Below are 19,889 nucleotides of genomic sequence, written 5' to 3'. Positions count from 1 at the left end.
TATATGCAATGCTTATCCCAGATCAGAAATCAGTGTATATAAACAAATATACATGCATAAACTGTATAGGGGATAACCCACGAGGATATTAAAATAAAAAGTCCCACACAGTGAATAGTCCAATCAAGTGATCTGTGATTCAATTGACCAAAGTTGTGGTGATATAACAGAAAATCCCACACAATGAATAGTCCAATCAAGTGATCAGTAACTCAATCACTCAAAATTGTAGTCAGAGTGAGTCTTATATCAGTCTCGGTAGCTTCACAGGTGGAAATCAGATAGAGAGATTAAACACTCTTACCAGATAAGTTGGATACAAGTACCATACGGCAATGTATCATACAGGCTTGAAGTGCTACAACCACTAGCGCGCAGGGAGGACAGAGCCAGACGATCCAGGCTACAAGGCGGCCATCATGGAGAGTAGCACCTATCCACACCAAACGTCTTATGATGAAAATGTCTCAGCAAAGGTTCCAGAATGGCTCAGAACAATACCATGGTGTAAAAAACAAAAAGGCAAAGAACGCCAATATTGCAGGTCAAAAATGATCTAAAACTTTATTCACATCTTAAAGTAAAACAAATGTGGCATAAAATGTAATCACATAAAAAGATTAAAAGCAATGTGGGAAGCGTAAGATAAGCGTATTCCGACGCGTTTCGACACAATATGTCATTGACTGGGGCATATCTCTCCATGTTTTCCATGTTTTTGTTTTTCGTGTTTTCCTAAACTGTGGGGGAGGTGCTTTTACTAGGGGAAGGCAGGGATCCATGTCCCTGCTTCCCTCCGGTCAGAACAGTGATCTGCCTTGTTTACATAGGCAACCCACCGTTCTGCTGGATCATCCGCTCCAGTGGACATCGAGTCGGCGGTCCCTGCTGCTGTGCTCCCTCTGTGTGTGATTGTGTATTCTTAAAGTAAAGTGAAGATTTACCTCATTTACAAATTTTAGTAAATCAACCCCACTGTGTTATATTATCAGTTTTTGACAGCAACAGTTTCTACAGCTGCTGTATTTGCACAGCAAATCACTGCTGTCATGTTGACAGCCAGGATTTGATGTCAAGTGTGAGGACTGAAGTGGGGCTGAAGAATATACCACACATGTTCTTTGCACGTCAATGGAATGTTTATGTGGTGCATCCATTGTCCATACCTCCCAACTTTTTGAGATGGGAATGAGGGACACCTATCAGCAAAGGCATGCAGGCATAGGACACACCCCTTGCCACACCCCCTTAAAGGAGAATTGTACAAAACAAAAACAAGATTGGTTAAACCCACAAGTGCTTTTTTTTTACCACTACTATTGCTTTATATTGACTTTTGGAATTTACAAATGCAACAATTTAGAAATCAGATGAAAGGTTTAGCGCTGGGAAACACTTTTTGATGGATAAAACGTGCATTTTATATACAACTATATAGATTAGACCAAAATGAGTGACAAATGAGGAGGAATGAGGGACAGAGGGACATTGCTCCAAATCAGGGACAGTTGGGAGCTCTGCAGTGTCCACAACTGGTTAAATGGGTGGATTTGGCATTCTCATTGCAGCTCTGATTCCCATGAAAGGAGCGAAGTCCTCCCGCAGCACGTCCCGCAGCACGCCGCCTGAATAATCTAACTTTACTAACCCACTTTAGGGGGGGTGAAAATGTCCGCACCGACCAGTCAACGCGAAGACCGTTCAGATGCCAAATAAAACAAGACACAAAATAAAATCCACAAAGAAAACAATCAATAAACTCATTAATCGTGTCTGCGAAGCGCAGCAGCCACAATGTGGATCAGCATTGTCTCCCCATAATTTATGTTCCTGGGTAATGAGAAAGACAATTATGCCAGTTATTCCAATCGAACATCGGCCGGAGCGACAGACAGGAGAGCGCGGAGCAAATACCATCACTGCGACCGCCTGACACCGCGAGACAACAGCGCCATTTATAGAGCGGACTCGTCAACCAGCAACATGCCAGATTTACATATCAATGAGCAATTCATTCTCCTGGATTTCAAAACCGATAAGTCAAATCATTTACATAAATAATAAACCCCGGCATAGAGGACAAGAGAAGTGGTACTGTGTAGAGTCCATACATACAGAATAAGGACAGAGACTGAGAATAACACCCAACATACAGGACAAGAGAAGTTGTACTGTGCAGAGTCCATACATACAGAATAAGGACAGATACTGAGAATAACACCCAACATACAGGACAAGAGAAGTGGTAGTGTGCAGAGTCCATACATACAGAATAAGAACAGATACTGAGAATTACTAGACATGTGCGATTAATTTTCTATGAATCAAAACTTTGTACAAATTTCCGTAAATTCATACATTCGGGAGGATCCGAAATAGGAATTGCTATGCTTCTAAATTTTGTACGAAATTTCGTTTACGAATTACGTAATTTTTACGAAAAGTTAAACCTAAAAGTTAAAAACCCAGGAAGTCACAGCACAGAGATGGTGGGAGCCCCTCATAATGATAAATTCATCATCACTTTTTGTAACAATTACAAATATTTGTTAAAGAACCTAACGAAAATTTGTATTTCGTACGAAATTTCAGACACAAATTCCGAAATACGAATTAATTCTAATACGAAACGCAATGAAACAAAACACATTTATTGACGGCGCACATGTCTAAGCCCTTGTACACGCGGTCGGACATTCCGACCACAAAATCCATCGGATTTTTTCCAATGGATTTTGTCCGAAACTGGTGTTGCATACACACGGTCAGACAAAGTTGTCGGGAAATCCTATTGTTCGGAACGTGATGTCGTTCGTTCGTTCGGATGGGACTACGTTCAGGCTAGTAGCTAATAGCTTTGGTCTCGTAGCTCTCATAGCTTTGATCTGAGCATGCGCGGCACTTTGTCTGATCGGAATTCTCTACAAATGATCGGACTAAGTTCGATCGGATCATGTTGTCAGAAAATTTTATATCCAGCTCTCAAACTTTGTTGGTCGGACATTCCGACGGAAAAAGTCCGATGGAGCCCACACACGGTCGGATTATCCGACAACACAGTCCGATCAGACATTTTTCGTCGGAATGTCCAACCGTGTGTATGGGGGCTAACAATTACACCCGACATACAGGACAAGAGAAGTAGTACTGTGCAGAGTCCATACATACAGAAAAAGAAGAGATAATGAGAATTACACCCGGCATACAAAACAAGAGAAGTGGTATGCCCTGTACACAGGATAGGATTTTCCGACAACAAAATCCATGAGATTTTTTCAGACGGATGTTGGCTGAAACTTGTCTTGCATACATACAATCACACAAAGTTGGTTGGAAATTCTGAACGCCAAGAACCCGGTGACATCCAACACATACGAAGAGCCAAGAAAATGAAGTTCAATAGCCAGTGCGGTTCTTCTGCTTGATTCCGAGCGTGTGTGGCACTCTGTGCGTCGGAATTGTCTACACACGATCGGAATTTCCGACAACGCATTTTGTTGTCGGAAAATTTGAGAGCCAGAAATTCCGATGGAAAATGCGTGTGGAGCCTACACACGGTCGGAATTTACGACAATAATCTCCCATCGAATATTTTCCGTCAGAAAATCTTATCATGTGTACAGGGCATTACTGTGCAGAGTCCATACATACAGAATAAGAACAGATACTGAGACTTACACCCAGCATACAGGACAAGAGAAGTGGTACTGTGCAGAGTCCATACATACAGAATGAGAACAGATACTGAGAATACAGCATAAAGAACAGGAGGATTGCTACCACCTCTTCTGCACTGAAAAGGCTTACTCTGAATTCACTGCACACTGTGAGCTTATTACACTGTGCATTAGAAGCTGCAACAAGTCAGATAGAGCCCTCCTCATTTCTTGACTGAAGGTTGTACAGCATCATCTAGCTCTTTCCTCCCCAGCCTTGCTGTCCCTGGCCTGTCCCCTTGGATTTCAGTTTTTTTTTTTTCAATCATGGAGCATCACATGTGGGCATTATCTAGCCTGCCTGCCTAGTCTCTTCTAGACTGACATCCACCCATCAAGACATTGTGATATTTGCATAACTCCTCCCAAGAGCCAGCTCACAGCTTTGCATCAGAGCTAAGTGCTCTTGAGAGGAGTACTGAGGCAGGGTGCTGTGATGTTTTCATACAGTATATGGCACCCTGCCTGCTCCTCCCACCAGCCATGCTCCGCCTGCATTGAATAGACACATACAGACAGAGCCGGTGTCTTGTCAAATAGGGTCCTCCATCAGATGCTGTCCCCTGCGTACTGCGTATGCGCAGTACACAGGAACACAGATTCCGAAAATTGCCGAGGATGAACGGCGCCTGTGCCGTGAGTCCAGGTTCTATCCCCACCATCCAAGTGGACATAGAGTTAGAATAAAAAAGAGCCGAGCGCAGCGAGGCCGAGCCCGAAGCGTGGCGAGCGAAGCTCGTCCGCGAGGGGCCCTCTAAAATTCCCAGCCCTATGTCCGCTTGGATGGTGGGGCTACCACCTCCACTCACGGCGCAGGCGCCGTTCAGCTTCGGAGACTTTTCCGAAGCTTCGTCTGCTCCGTACTGCGCATGCGCAGTACGGAGCGGACACATATTGATGGCCGGACTCTATTAGGCAGAACACCGGGACAAGGGGTGGGCAGGAGGGTCGGCTGCCCCAGGCACAATGATTTACTGTAGGGATGGGGGCACCTTCCTTCTGTTACAAGGCTGACAGGAGTAGTGACAGCAGCAGGGATTTTGACAAGCGAGTGACTGCCGAGAATAGGACCCCCTAAGCTTACATATTGTGAGTGGTGGGGGTGCAGTTTGGCATCTTTGCCTTGGGCACTGAATGACCTTGTCGCGGCACTGTGCACAGAGACCCAGTGATGACATCACCAGTGGGTATGTCATGAAAATAGATTAGGATTTATTTAACCCCTTTGTGCCGACGTAACATTTTTTTTTTTTGAGGGGCCGCATTTTTGTGTATCTCACTTTGTGCTGCAGCGATCTCCCAGTGCAGAGACTGGGGTCTCGCCGCGGGCCCCCATACAAACAATTGGGACACAGAACTCCCGATTCCTGGTCACCTGACCGCTGTGATAACCTCTGGCTGTCGCAGTTATCAGTCACTGTGAAGCCTGCCCCCCTCCCCCCCCCCCCCCCCCAAAAAGCGTGTGTAAAAAAAAAAAAAATATTATTAATAATAATAATAATAATAATAATAATAAAAAAATAAAATATATATTTTTTTAAATACCTAGATAAAAGGTTTGATCTAGGTCAGTGCCACGGTTAGTATTCGGGTCAAGGTCAGGGTCAGTATTTATTTTTTTTGCAAGATTTATTTATTTATTTTTAATTAGTATTACATTTGTTAGTGTAGTTGTGTTTTAGGCGAAATGCGCACTATTGTTTTTGGCCTGTACTACAGATACAAACAACAACATACACGTGTATATGAGGTATCACTGTGATCATCAGGAACAGGAGAATTTAATTCTGGGTTGTTCTTTGGTGGAAGGTTATGATAGTTGCAAGAAATACAGTGGAACCTTGGTTTACAAGTAACGTGGTTAACGAGCGTTTTGAAAGACGAGCAACTTTTTTTTTTAAATTCTGACTCAGTTTGCGAGTGTTGTCTCGCGAAACGAGCAGAATTCAAGCTAATGTGGTGTGCAGTACCGCATTTGGCCAGAGATGCGAGGATGTTGATGACACTTGGAAAGGTTCGGAGCCATTCGGAAATACTCGGTATCACTCGGAAATACTAAGAAACCCACCTGGAAATACTCTGTTCCAAAGTGTTTCTGAGCCTTTCCGAGGCTCTTCGGCACCCCCCACCTCTGGCCACATGCGGTATTGCATGCAATAGAAGTCAATGTGGAATTATCTTTTTTTTTTCCATTGACTTCTATGGGGAAACTCGCATTGATATGCGAGTGCTTTGGATTACAAGCATTCTCCTGGAAGGGATTATGTTCGTAATCCAAGGTTCCACTGTATACAGCTGCATTTTACAAAAAATATATATATTTTTTTTTTACTATTTTGGCCCAGTTTTCCTCTAATAATAAAAACATTCAAGAGATATACATTACCATTTACCACCAAATGAAAGCCCAATTTTTCCTGTTAAAAAGCACGGTATAGTCCACCTAAATGAACAAAGTAGTTGTGATGATATGTACGGTTTTACTAACACATGTCAAAGTTGCAAAATTGTGCTTAAGCATTAAGATTTGTTTTACCCTTAGGAGCAAAAAGGTTAAAAATGTCATTAGCATGTTGATGAAGGGGAGGAAGGACCGAGGGAAGGAAAAATATAAGCATTTTAAACTTCAGGTTTAAAGATTTGTCTACATAGAAAGTTTGGATGTGCCTTATAAATAATTAACAGGCAGCCAATCTCCTTCTTCCAGGCTTTTAATTCCTGCTAAGTATACCGTGTCTAAGGACGGAGACTCCGGCTATCCCAGCTCCACCGTTTTCCCTCTTTAACCTTAGTGCAGACAGCGTGAACTCGCCATACCAGCCTGCGGTTTGCTGCACTCTCAGGATCGTCTCCATGAATAATGCAGAAAAACCAACCGCTTGACCTGTTTTACTACGCTTCATAAATTGGGCGCGGAGTACGACCCTCTTCCCCAGCTGCAACCTTCAGGAGCTGCATGCATTAACACCGGCCACATCTATTATTAAGAAAGACAAAATGCAGAACTGCGTTGGGAGGAAATTTGTAACAAAGTTTCATCTGAAGTTTCTCCAATTATCCGATGGAAACTAAGTGCAAGTTTAACAAACTGTTCCCTGGAGGAAATATACCCAGTGATATTTTAATTGCCTATTTGGCCCCTTTGTCCAATGTTTAAAGTCAATGTAAACTTTAACTGGGTGACATTTAATGATGCACACTGTGTATTATAAACAATTGCTATTTTTTAATTAATCCTTACTATTGCGTCTCTGCATTTCCCTGGGAGAGTTTTCCTGATGGTGACCAGTGGACCATTCCTATGTAATGTTTGCTGAGACTTGTAGTCTCCATGGGAAGCCCATGTGGCAGAGTGACAGCACAGCACAGTTGGGGAGACAAGGACAGAACTTTGTCACCCTATGGGAGGAGGTGCCTGAAAAAGGACATTGATGGTGGGATCACTAGGGGTTATTTTAATGAATGGTTGTCACCCCATAGGAGGAAGTGCCTGAACAAGGACATTGATGGTAGGATCACCAGGGATCATTTTAATGAATAGTTGTCACTCTATTTGTGGAAGTATCTGAATAAGGACAATGATGGTAGGATCACCAGGGATTATCTTGATGGGTGGTTGTCACCCTATAGGAGGAAGTACCTGCACAAGAACATTGATGGTAGGAGCACCAGGGATTAGTTTAATGAATGGTTGTCATCCTATATGAGGAAGTACCTGAACTAGGACATTGATGGTAGGAGCAGCAGGGATTATTTTAATGAATGGTTGTCACCCTATAGCAGGAAGTGCCTGAACAAGGCCTTGATATGGTAGGATCCTCAGGGATTATTTTATTGAGCAGTTGTCACCTTATAGTAAGGCATTCCTGAACAAATACATTGATGGTAGGCTCACCAGGGATTATTTCAATGAATGGTTGTCACCCTATAGGCAGTGACAGACAAAAGAGTAGTCCAGTCCAGGCAGAGGTCATGGGCAGGTGGCAGGCAAGGGAGTAGTCAGGTCAGGCAGAGGTCGTGGGCAGGTGGCAGGGAAAAGAGTAATCTGGTCCAGGCAGAGGTCATGGCAAGTGGCATACAAAAGAGTAGTCATGTCCAAGCAGAGGTTGTGGGCAAGTGGCAGATAGGAGAGTAGTTAGGTTCAGGGAGAGGCAGCAGTCAAAAGTGTAGTCAGTTCCAGGCAGAGGTAGTGGGCAGGCAGCAGGTAAGAGAGTAGTCAGATCAAGCAGAGGCTGTAAGAAGGCAGCAAACAAAAGTGTAAACAGGTCCAGGCAGAGCTCATGGACAGGTGGCAGGCAAAAGAGTAGTCTAGTCCAGCAGAGGTAGTAGTCAGGTCCAGGTAGGGGTCATGGGTAGGCAGCAGGCAGGAGAGTAGTCAGGTCCAGACAGAGGTTCAGGATATAAACAAAAAAGTCAGTGCTTCTACCCATACATCACATAGAAAGCAGAGCTTCCAGGTGCCCGATCCACAGTCATTGGCTGAGTAGAGAAATGAGGAAAAGACGATCCGCACTGCGGTGATTGCTCTTAAAAAATTTAGTATTTATTAACAAGCCACAGTGACCAAGCGCAAATAAGAAAGGTTGACGCGTTTCAGCCTTATAGGCTGAAACGCGTCAACCTTTCTTATTTGCGTTTGGTCACTGTGGCTTGTTAATAAATACTACATTTTTTAAGAACAATCACCGGAGTGTGGATCATCTTTACCCCAGACTGAGGTTGACAGCAGGATGGGCAAGTAGCAGGCAAAAAATTGTCCAATAAACATTGTGGGCAAGTGGCAGATAAGAAAATAATCAGGTCTAAGGAGAGGCAGCAGTGAAAAGTGTAGTCAGGTCCAGGCAGAGGTCATGGACAGGTAGCAGACAAGAGAGTAGTCAGGTCCAGAAAGAGGTTGTGAGTAGGTGGCAGGAAATAGAGTAGTCAGGTCCAGGCAGGGGCCATAGGCAAATGGCAGGCAAAAGTGTAGTCAGGTCTGTCATAGGTTGCGGGCAAATGGCAGACAAGAGAGTAGTCGGGTCCAAGCAGAGGAGGCAAGCCAAAAAGTATTGGGTCCAGACAGAAGCTGCGGGCAGGTGGCAGGCAAGAGAAAGGTAAGGTCCAGGCAGGAGTTGTGGGTAATCAGCAGGCAAAAGAGTAGTCAGGTACAGTCAGAGGTCATGGGCAGAGTTGTCAGGTCAATCTGGGTGAACAACAATTCTGAATAATCCCCTTCATCAGGACTGATATTTTTGCAGTCCCAATAAAAGCCAAGTAGAAAGACTCCCAAAATATGTTGGCTGTTTTTTCAATTATTTGATGACCGATTAAAGTTTGCTTGGACTCGTCTTCAGATTGGCACACTTTCACCTTTACAGGAGATAGAGCTGTGTTAATCCTTTGCTCTGTACATTTCCAGCTGCTGCAGAATGACAGTTGATATTGGAAACATTTAGGTAAATCAAAGTCTGACCTGAAAAAGAGAGTTTGTGTTTTGTCACAGCAGACATGGTGGAAGCGTTTGCTCAGAGATGACGCGCGTACACAAATACAGCATCTCCGAAACAGCAAATGGGGTTAAATAAAGCAAATCATTTTGTGAAGGCTCCCAGCAGCTGCTGTAATAAGAACTTGTATAAAACATCTGTCTTCTATGTGCGTAATGAGACGGCCGCAATGGGACTTGTTTGTGTAACCTACTGACATTTGCAAGTCAAGTGCCTTAATGATGCCACGTGTCAGTAAAAAATATCTCACTGTAACTAGTTACTAGAAAATGAGGAACGTCCTAATGAGGACATAATTCATCGAATGTGAGAGGTGAAAACGACAAGACACAGTGAGGGGGAGCACCAAGCCAGCGGCTGAATGATCACGGTGATGACCATGGAGAGCGTCCAAGTCACAGCGAGCGCATCAGAAGTCCGCAAAACGCACAACAACCATCCACTGGTGGCAGAGGTGGTTTGAGCTTCACAACACAGAACATTGAACAATTCCCTAAATGATGGCGGGCAGACTTTTCCCAACACGGCAGAACATTGCCCCATCCCATCCACCCCCACCGCCTGATACATATTGATATATTATTCAGCAAATTATTCCATCATTGGCCCCACTATAGATCTGCAGAACATTGCTCCATCCCATCTCCCCCTGACTGATACATATTGATATATTCTACAGATTATCCTATAACTGACTTCACTAGAGATCTGTAGAACATTGCTCTATTCCATTTACTCCCTGATTTATACATCTATTCTACAGATTATCTTCTAACTGACTTCACTAGAGATCTGCAGAACATTGCTCCATCCCATCTACTCCCTGATTTATACATATTGATATAGTTACATAGTAGGTGAGGTTGAAAAAAGACACAAGTCCAACCTATGTGTGTGATTATATGTCAGCATTACATTATATATCCCTGTATGTTGTGGTCGTTCCTGTGCTTATCTAATAGTTTCTTGAAACCATCAATGCTCCCCGCTGAGACCACCCCTGTGGAAGGGAATTCCCCACCCTTGCCTCTCTTAGGCCGCGTACACACGGGCGGACTGTCTGTCCAACTTAGTTCGCTCGTGTGTGGGCTTCAGCTGACTTTTTCAGCGGACAGTCTGGCGGACTAAGTCTTTCGGAATTTCCGTAATATTGTCCGTCCAACTTTGGTTTCAGCGGACAGTCCGCTCGTGAGTAGGCAAGTTGGACGGACTAAGTATGGCGCATGCTCAGAAAGGATTTACACGGCCGAAGGTTGCATTGCAGTGTATTGGACGTCGTATTTCTAGTCCCGTCGTACGTGCTGTACACGTCATCGCGCACGTTTTCAACGGACTGTCTGTTCATCGTGTGTGGTCAAGTCCGTTCATTCAAAAGTAGGACGGACTGTCTGTCGGATTGTCTGACGGACTTAGTTGGCCAGACAGTCCGCCCGTGTGTACGCGGCTTTACAGTAAAGAACCCTCTACGTAGTTTAAGGTTAAATCTCTTTTCTTCTAATTGTAATGAGTGGCCACGTGTCTTGTTAAACTCCCTTCTGTGAAAAAGTTTTCTCCCTATATGGGGTCACCAGTACGGTATTTGTATATTGAAATCATATCCCCTCTCAAGCATCTCTTCTCCAGAGAGAATAAGTTCAGTGCTCACAACCTTTCCTCATAACTAATATCCTCCAGACCCTTTATCAGCTTTGTTGCCCTTCTTTGTACTCGCTCCATTTTCAGAACATCCTTCCTGAGGACTGGATACCAGAACTGGACGGCATACTCCAGATGAGGCCGGACCAGAGTCTTGTAGAGCGGAATATTCTGCAGATTATTTCAAAACTGACCTCACTAGAAATTAGCAGACTATTGCGCCATCCCAGCCCCCACCATCACTGATACATTTTGATACTGTATATTCTGCAAATCGTTCCATCAGTGGCCTTTACTGTAGATCTGTAGGACATTGCTATGTCCCACCTACCATCCAAGTTATAAATATTGATATTTAGCAGATTTTTTCATAACTGATCTCTCTAGAGATTTTCAGAACATTGCTCCATCCCATCTCACCCTGACAGATACATATCAGGTAGGGATGAGCTTCGAGTTTGCCTGTTCGCCTGTTCGGCAAACAATTAACAATTTGGGCTGTTCGCGGCAAATTCGAAAAGCCAGAACACCCTATACAAGTCTATGGGAGAAATCTAAAGTGCTAATTTTAAGGCTAATATGCAAGTTACTGTCCTAAAAAGTGTTTGGGGACCCGGGTCCTGCCCCAGGGGACATGGATCAATGCAAAAAAAGTTTTAAAAACAGCCGTTTTTCAGGAGCAGTGATTTTAATAATGATTAAAGTGAAACAATAAAAGTGTAATATTCCTTTAAATTTCATACCTGGGGGGTGTCTATAGTATGCCTGTGAAGGGGCGCATGTTTCCTGTGCTTAGAACTGTCCCTGCACAAAGTGTAATTTCGCAAGGAAAAAAAGTCTTTTAAAATCACTTTCAGATGTCGGCTCCCGTAATACAGAGAACACTCAATGAGTGGTCTCTGTATTAGCCGACAATTCAAAGCGTGGGGGGTTCCCCTAAATTCAATTACCAGGCCCTTCAGTTCTGGTATGGATATTAAGGGGAACCCCGTGTCAAATTAAAAAAAAAAATTGACGTAGGGGTCCCCATAAAAATCCATACCAGACCCTTTATCCGAGCACGCAACCTTTGCAGGCCGCAGGAAAAGAGGGGGGACGAGAGAGCGCCCCCCCCTCCTGAACCGTACCAGGCCACATGCCCTCAACATTGGGAGGATGCTTTGGGGGTCTGTGACCCCTCAAAGCACCATGTCCCCATGTTTATGTGGACAAGGGTCTCATCCTCACAACCCTGGCCGGTGGTTGTGGGGGTCTGCGGGCGGGGGGCTTATCAGAATCTGGAAGCCCCCTTTAACAAGGGGACCCCCAGATCCCGGCCCCCCTGTTTAAAATGGTAAGGGGGTACAAAAGTACCCCTACCATTTCACAAAGAAAGTGTAAAAATGGTTAAATAAGACAAACACACTTTTGACACTGTCCCAATGTTGAGGGCATGTGGCCTGGTATGGTGCAGGAGGGGGGGGGGGCGCTCTTTTTTTTTTTGTTTTATCAATGAATGAATTGTCGGCTAATACAGAGAACACTCATTGAGTGTTCTCTGTATTACGGGAGCCGACAATGGAAAATGATTTTAAAAGACTTTTTTTCCTTGGGAAATGACACTTTGTGCAGGGACAGTTCTAAGCACAGGAAGCATGCGCCCCTTCACAGGCATACTATAGACACCCCCAGCTACGAAATTTAAAGGAATATTACACTTTTATTGTTTCACTTTAATCATTATTAAAATCACTGCTCCCGAAAAAACTGCCATTTTTAAAACTTTTTTTTGCATTGATCCATGTCCCCTGGGGCAGGACCCAGATCCCCAAACACTTTTTAGGACAGTAACTTGCATATTAGCCTTTAAAATTAGCACTTTAGATTGTGAACGTTCGAGTCCCTTAGACTTTAATAGGGTTCTAAAGTTCACACGAAGTTTAGGTCTGTTCACAGGTTCTGGTGCGAACCGAACAGGGGGGTGTTCGGCTCATCCTTATGGCACAGTGGTGTAGTGGTAGCACTCTTGCCTAACAGTAAAAAGGGTCACTGGCTCAAATCCCAACCACGACACCACCTGCCTGGAGTTTGCATGTTCTCCCTGTGCTTGCGTGGGTTTCCTTTGGGTACTCCGGTTTCCTCCCACAATCCAAAGACATGCAGGTAGGTTAATTGGCCCTAGTATAAGAATGGGGACCTTGGATTGTGGGCTCCTTGAGGGTAGGGACCAATGTGAGTGTGTAATGTACAGGGATAGGCACAATTGTAGACACTCAGGTTGAACTGGATGGACTGGTGCCTTTATTCAACCTTACTAACTATGTAACTTTGTAACTATATTGATATATTCTGCAGATTGTTCCATCCTTGACCCCATGGTTACATAGCTAGTCTGGTTGAAAAAAAGACACAAGTCCATCTAGTTGAACCTATAAAAGGGGGGAAAGATTATACAGTGCAACCTTTTATACACAATCTCATAGCTCCCAACTGTCCCTGATTTGGAACAATGTCCCTCTGTCCCTCATTCTTCCTCATTTTGGTCTGATCTATATAGATGTATATAAAATGCACTTTTTATCTTCAAAACAGTGTTTCCCAGCGCTAAACCTTTCATCCAATTTCTAAATTGTTGCATTTGTAAATGTCAAAACCCAGTATAAAGGAATAGTAGTGGTAGTAAAAAAAAGGACTTGTGTGTTTAATAATTTGTTGGTGATCATATTCCCCTTAATCTCCTCTTCTCAAGAGAGAATAAATTCAGTTCCTCTAATCTTTCTTCATAGCTGAGCTCCTCCATGCCTCTTATCAGTTTGGTTGCCCTTCTCTGCACTTTCTCCAGTATCCTTTTTTGAGAACTGGTGCCCAAAACTGAACTGCATATTCCAGATGAGGTCTTACTAATGATTTGTACAGGAGGGGCAAAATTATAACTCTCTCCATACCTCTCTTAATACAAGAAGGACTTTGTTTGCTTTGGAAACCGCAGCTTGGCATATGATTAAGATTATGATCTACCAAAACCCCCCAGATCCTTCACCACTATGGATTCCCCCAGTTGTACTCCCCCTAGTATGTATGATGCATGCATATTCTTAAACAAAGTGGTACTCCTGGCTTCAACACAGTGCAACACCTTCTTGATGATTCGGGGGGGGGGGGGGCAATTGCTCCCCCTTGCCCCTACTTGGGGACACCCATGACTCCCACACTAATACATAAGATAATGAAATAGTGAATATGACTGCCGCAAACACCGATAAGCAAATCCGTGGCTAAAAGGTGTATGAGTAATAGTGATGGTGTTGCACTATCAATATAGGAAATAAATAAATTGTGTAAACCTATACAATAAAAAAAAACATGATAAGCACTAAATACTTCATAAAAAAGATACACATATATGCATTACTTCTATAATATCCATAAACTCAAGTGCCAATAAAGTGACTAAAAAAACTATTGAAGTAAATAAAGTCCCAGTGTGTCACTATGAATCCAAAAGTGCAGCTTATAATAGAGTACTCTAATTCTTCCACATTCCAAAAAGTGAATAAGAGTGATTGGTGTCTCTTCTTATAGTGTATATGACACCTCAGTGCTCACAGGTCTCTTACCTTACTGCTATAAGGTAACAGCATCAGGTGTAGATAACTCTCAAAGGGGATCCTTGTGTCTCTACTTATCTCTGGGGATCTCTCTGCAATGGACGCAGCCCTTAGAACTGGATGGACGGCAATACCTCCTTAAACGTGATCCTGAGATTTAAGCTGATCTCCTTCATGATAGTGGTAAATAAACAAAAGGGGCTCTGATAAGGAAATATAGTTTTACAAGCAATATTTATTATAAAAACAGCATAATTCTACTCACATAAAAAATGATTAGCAAGACATATATTCCATGAGCGGCGAGCTTGTACTCCTACGTCACTTCCGGTCTATCTGTTGCCCAATCCCGACGTGTATTGTCCCTTGACTTCATCAGGGGATGCATGCATATTCTTAGCCCTCAAGTGCATAACTTGTTTTGATACATTTATCAACATTAAACCTCATTTGCCACACAGTTGCCCAATTAGACAGTGCTTTGAGGTTGGCTTGTAAATTAGAGACATCCTGTAAGGAAGTTATTCCACTGCATAGCTTGGTGTCATCTGCAAACATTGAAATGGTACTTTTTAATCCCAGACCCTATAATATAATTTATAAAGATATTAAAAAGTAAGGGTCCCAGCACTGAACTTGGGGTACACCACTAATAACACTGAACCTTGGGGTACACGACTGATAACACTGAACCTTAGGGTGCATCACTGATAACACTGAACCTTGGGGTACACCACTAATAACACTGAAGCGTTGGGTACACCACTGATGAAACTGAACCTTGGGGTACATCACTGTTAATACCGAACCTTCGGGTACACCACTGATAACACTGAAAATTGGGGTACACCACTGATAACACTGAACCTTGGGGTACACCACTGATAACACTGAACCTTGGGGTACACCACTGATAACACTGAACCTTGGGGTACACCACTGTTAACACCAAACCTTCGGGTACACCACTGATAACACTGAACCTTGGGGTACACCACTGATAACACTGAACCTTGGGGTACACCACTGATAACCTTAGACCATTCAGAGTAAGAATCATTAACCACTACTCTCTGAATTCTGTCTTTTAGCCAGTTTTCTATCCATTTACAAACTGATATTTCCAGGCCTGTAGACTTTACCTTACACACGAGCCGTGTGTGCAGGATGGTGTCAAATGGTTTTTCAAAATCCAAATATACCACATCCACCGCCACTCCTTAGTCCAAGACCCCTTTCACACTGGGGCCACCCGTGCGTCAGCAGTAAAGCGTCGCTCATTTTAGCAGGACTCATTTTAGCACTGCGCCCCAAACCCACCCATTTGTGACAATAGCGAATTAATATTGGCTATCGTCTTGCTGCTGGACTCCTCCCAGTCAATCAGGACTAGACATGTGCACTGCCGAAAAATGTGTTAGTTTTTGTTTCACTCCTTTCTTTCCCCGGGTCATTCATTATGATCGCAATTCGTAAATTTAAAATAAAAACGTAAATTCGAAAATTTATAATTTCATAAATTCGCAAAATTCATAAATTAGAAAATCCGAAAATAAGAAAGAAAATCCAAAATTCGTAAATTCGAAAGAACGAAATCCAAAAATTCTAAATGATAACGAACTAACTAATACTAACTAACTATTAAATTATAGGTATTGGAATTTCCTTTCAAATTTGGCTGTTAGTGAATGTAACGAATACGAATTCATCCAAAGTTACAAATTATTCGAAATAATGAATGCAGCATCTAAACAAATGGAACGGAATACTGAATTAATAAATAAATATTATTATTAATATTATTATTATTATTGTTATTTATTATTATTAATGCGTTACATTCCAATAAATATTATTATTAATATTATTATTATTATTGTTATTTATTATTATTAATGCGTTACATTCCATTCGTTTATTCCTTATTTCGAATAATTCGTAACTTCGAAAAAAAAAATATTTGTTACATTCGCTAACCGCCAAACTTGAAAGTAAATTCCAATACCTCTAATTTAATAGTTAGTTATTACTTCAGATTTTCCGATTTTCGGGTTTTTGGATTTTCGATTTCACAAATTTTCTAATTACGAGTTTACAAATTCACGAATTTACAAATTTTAAAATTTACAAATTTTCCAATATTCCGAAAAATTTGTTAAACAGGTTTTCGTTAATTCAATTGTTTCTGAATTAACAAATTTGTCAAAATTCATTAAAATATGAATTTGGAACGAAACAAATTGCACATGTCCAATCAGGACAGGAGGTGGATCGGGTTGGCTAGGAGGAGAAGCCAAGGAAGATGTGGAGGGGTGAGTGCGGGGGACCATCACCATGGAGAAGCTGAGTGTGGGCGGACCTGGGGGGTTGTTTTCCATACCCCCCCCCCCCCCCCCCAAAACAAAAAGTTTAGCACCAGTCGCCACTGTGCAGAATATTGTTCTGTTCCATCGATCCCCCTGATTTATATTATAGTGATATATTCTGCAGATTATTCCCTGCCTGACCTCTCTAGAGATCTGCAGAACATTGCTCTTTTCCATCTACGCTCTGACTGACACATACTGATATATTCTGCAGATTATTCCATCAATGACTTCACTGGAAATCTGCAGACCATTGTGTGCAATCCCCCTCCTGAGAGGTACATGATATATTATGTAGAATAGTCTGCAGAGCGTTGCTCCAGTTCCACATCTCCCCTCAAATGGATAAATTGTGTTATATCCTGCAGATTATCCATCACTGACCTCTCTAGAGATCTGCAGAATATTGCTCCGTCCCCTCTCCCCCCCTTACAGATACATATTAATACACTCTATAGATCGATCCTTCATTGGAATCTCTGCAGAGTGTTGCGCCGATCTGCCATCATCTGGTGTTTCGGCGTGTGCGGCGAAGATATTGTGTGATCTGAACGCTATTCTGCTCACCTGGATTCACAGGAAGCAGCTGCTGGCCATACATTTATTTATGTTGGCGGTGACGGCACATTCATCATCCGCCGTTCTCAGGCCATATACAGAATGTGGTTTGCTGGGTAACAAATTGGCGCGGTGTCAGCTCTCTCCAGTCCTCAGCACTTTTCCCCCGTTATTAATGCTCTGCGAGATGCTGGAAGTGAGAAATAAACAACGCACTGTTATTGCCCAGTTCAGCATGTTTACTCTGCGGGGGTGAGCAACGCCGCCGTACACTTCCAACCGGATCAGAGAGGCCGGGGGACCTAAATCATTCCAATGTCCTATATAGAGCGCTAATATATACAGCGCCAAACATCCAAACAGGGGAAGTGCTACTGTGCGTTCATATAACAGATACTGAGAATTAAGGGTGAGCCATGGGATAGGCAGAGAGGCAAGTGCCTTCGACGTCTGAGCAAAAAGGGGGGCACAAAGAGGCCAATATCTACAACCTTTACTGCTGACGTAGTTCGAACTTCTCCTGTCCTGTCATATTTTTGCCACTAGATGGAGTGGAGGAGCATACAAAATACATATGTCCATGTAGAAAGAGATACAATGATACAAGAGATACAATGTAACATTTCTAGAGCACAACAGTAGCAATTGGTAAATAAATATAAGGAGTGTTTCAGAGATATACAGTATGTATTTCCTATGCTCCTCAGCTCCATCTAGTGGTCACAAGGCAGTATTTTACAAAAGTATTTCACCCTCCAGTATCTGTTCTTATTCTGTATGTATGGACTCCGCACAGTACCACTTCTCTTGTCCTGTATGTTGGGTGTAATTCTCAGTATCTGTTCTTATTCTGTATGTGTGGACTCTGCACAGTACCACTTCTCTTGTCCTATATGCTGGGTGTAATTCTTCGTATCTTTTCTTATTCTGTATGTAAGGACTCTGCAAAGTACCACTTCTCTTGCCCTGTATGCCAGGTGTAATTCTCAGTATATGTTATTTTTCTGTATGTATGGACACTGCACAGTACTACTTCTGTTGTCCTGTATGCCGGGTGTAATTCTTAGTATCTATTCTTATTCTGTATATATGGACTTTGCACAGTAAAACTTCTCATGTCCTGTATGTCGGGTTCAATTCTCAGTATCTGTTCTATTTCTGTATGTATGGACTCTGCACAGTACTACTTCTCTTGTCCTGTATGTTGGGTGTAATTCTCAGTATCTGTTCTCATTCTGTATGTATGGACTCTGCACATTACTACTTCTCTTGTCCTGTATGCCGGGTGTAATTCTTAGTATCTATTCTTATTCTGTATGTATGGACTCTGAACAGAACCACTTTTCTTGTTCTGTATGCTGGGTGTAATTCTTAGTATCTATTCTTATTCTATATGTATAGACTCTGCACAGTAAAACTTCTGGTCATATATGCTGGGACAAGAGAAGTGTTACTGTGCAGAGTCCATACACACAGAATAAGAACAGATACCAAGTACTCAGGCTTATTGATAGTATATAGTGTTGATTATCATCATATCTCCTCTCTGACAATGAATGGTATATTTCGGATAATCCCGCGGTGTTGTGGTCGGACGTCCCCTATTAGAAGAATTCTCTCGGAGATCACCCCAGTGACACCCGCCGTCAGAAAAGTTTACAGACTTATTTTGTGAATTTGGTGTTGGTAAATATTTCAGTATTTTTCTTTCTTTCGGCTCCATAACAAATCTCACGTTCGTCTTTTTTCTCTGTGTGACTTATTTCCTTCCCTCTCACATTACAGTAAGCGCCAACCCTCCAGCTCTGCCGATCACCCCCAAGGGGGCGATAACCGCGGCATCTACTTAATAAATACATGTTGATATTTCACATCTAATTGCTTCCACAGGGATAGTGAATATATGGGGGGAGCCGAGAGGACGTTGTAAGTCATAAACTGTGTAAAACACGCAAGTCGTAAAAATCCGAGTCCCACGACTCCTGCACCGTAATGATTCACAATCCCATTCATCTTCACATCGGGGGGTCTGCGCGGGGTGTGATGGGTGACCATAGAGCAGAACCGAATAATATAATTCCTGACTGTACCATCCCACTGCTTCTTATTACACACCCACATGTATAGAAGGAGCTGACAGGCTTAAAGGAACGCTCCATTTTTACAAGAATTCCTATAAATGTGGAAATATATTCTGATTATATTTGCCTTACTTGGTTCATCCTTGAACTAATTTCATTGTTAACTAAAACCTTTGCCTAATATGTTAATTCCTTTTTACATCAGCCCCATCTAATGGCCATGATACAGTATTTAGCTGAAATGCCTCAATCAGAAAAATACTACATTATGGCCACTAGGTGGAGCTGTCATAGGAAATAAACGTAGGCAAATTACGGCGATTATTCCTAATAGCTGTATGAATGTTTGAGACATTCACACACCATTTTGTTTTTATTATAGACCAGGATTAGAGGGAACTTAAAAATGTTTATTCTGCTTACGTTTTTCATTCCTTGATTCATTCTTCCCTTCTTATCA

The sequence above is a fragment of the Lithobates pipiens genome, unplaced genomic scaffold (assembly GCF_037356315.1).
Source record: "Lithobates pipiens isolate NorthernLeopardFrog02 unplaced genomic scaffold, aLitPip1_a1.2 Scaffold_30, whole genome shotgun sequence".
Classification (NCBI taxonomy): Eukaryota; Metazoa; Chordata; class Amphibia; order Anura; family Ranidae; genus Lithobates; species Lithobates pipiens.
The sequence above is the reverse complement of the archived record's forward strand: the minus strand, read 5'-3'. Positions refer to the sequence as shown.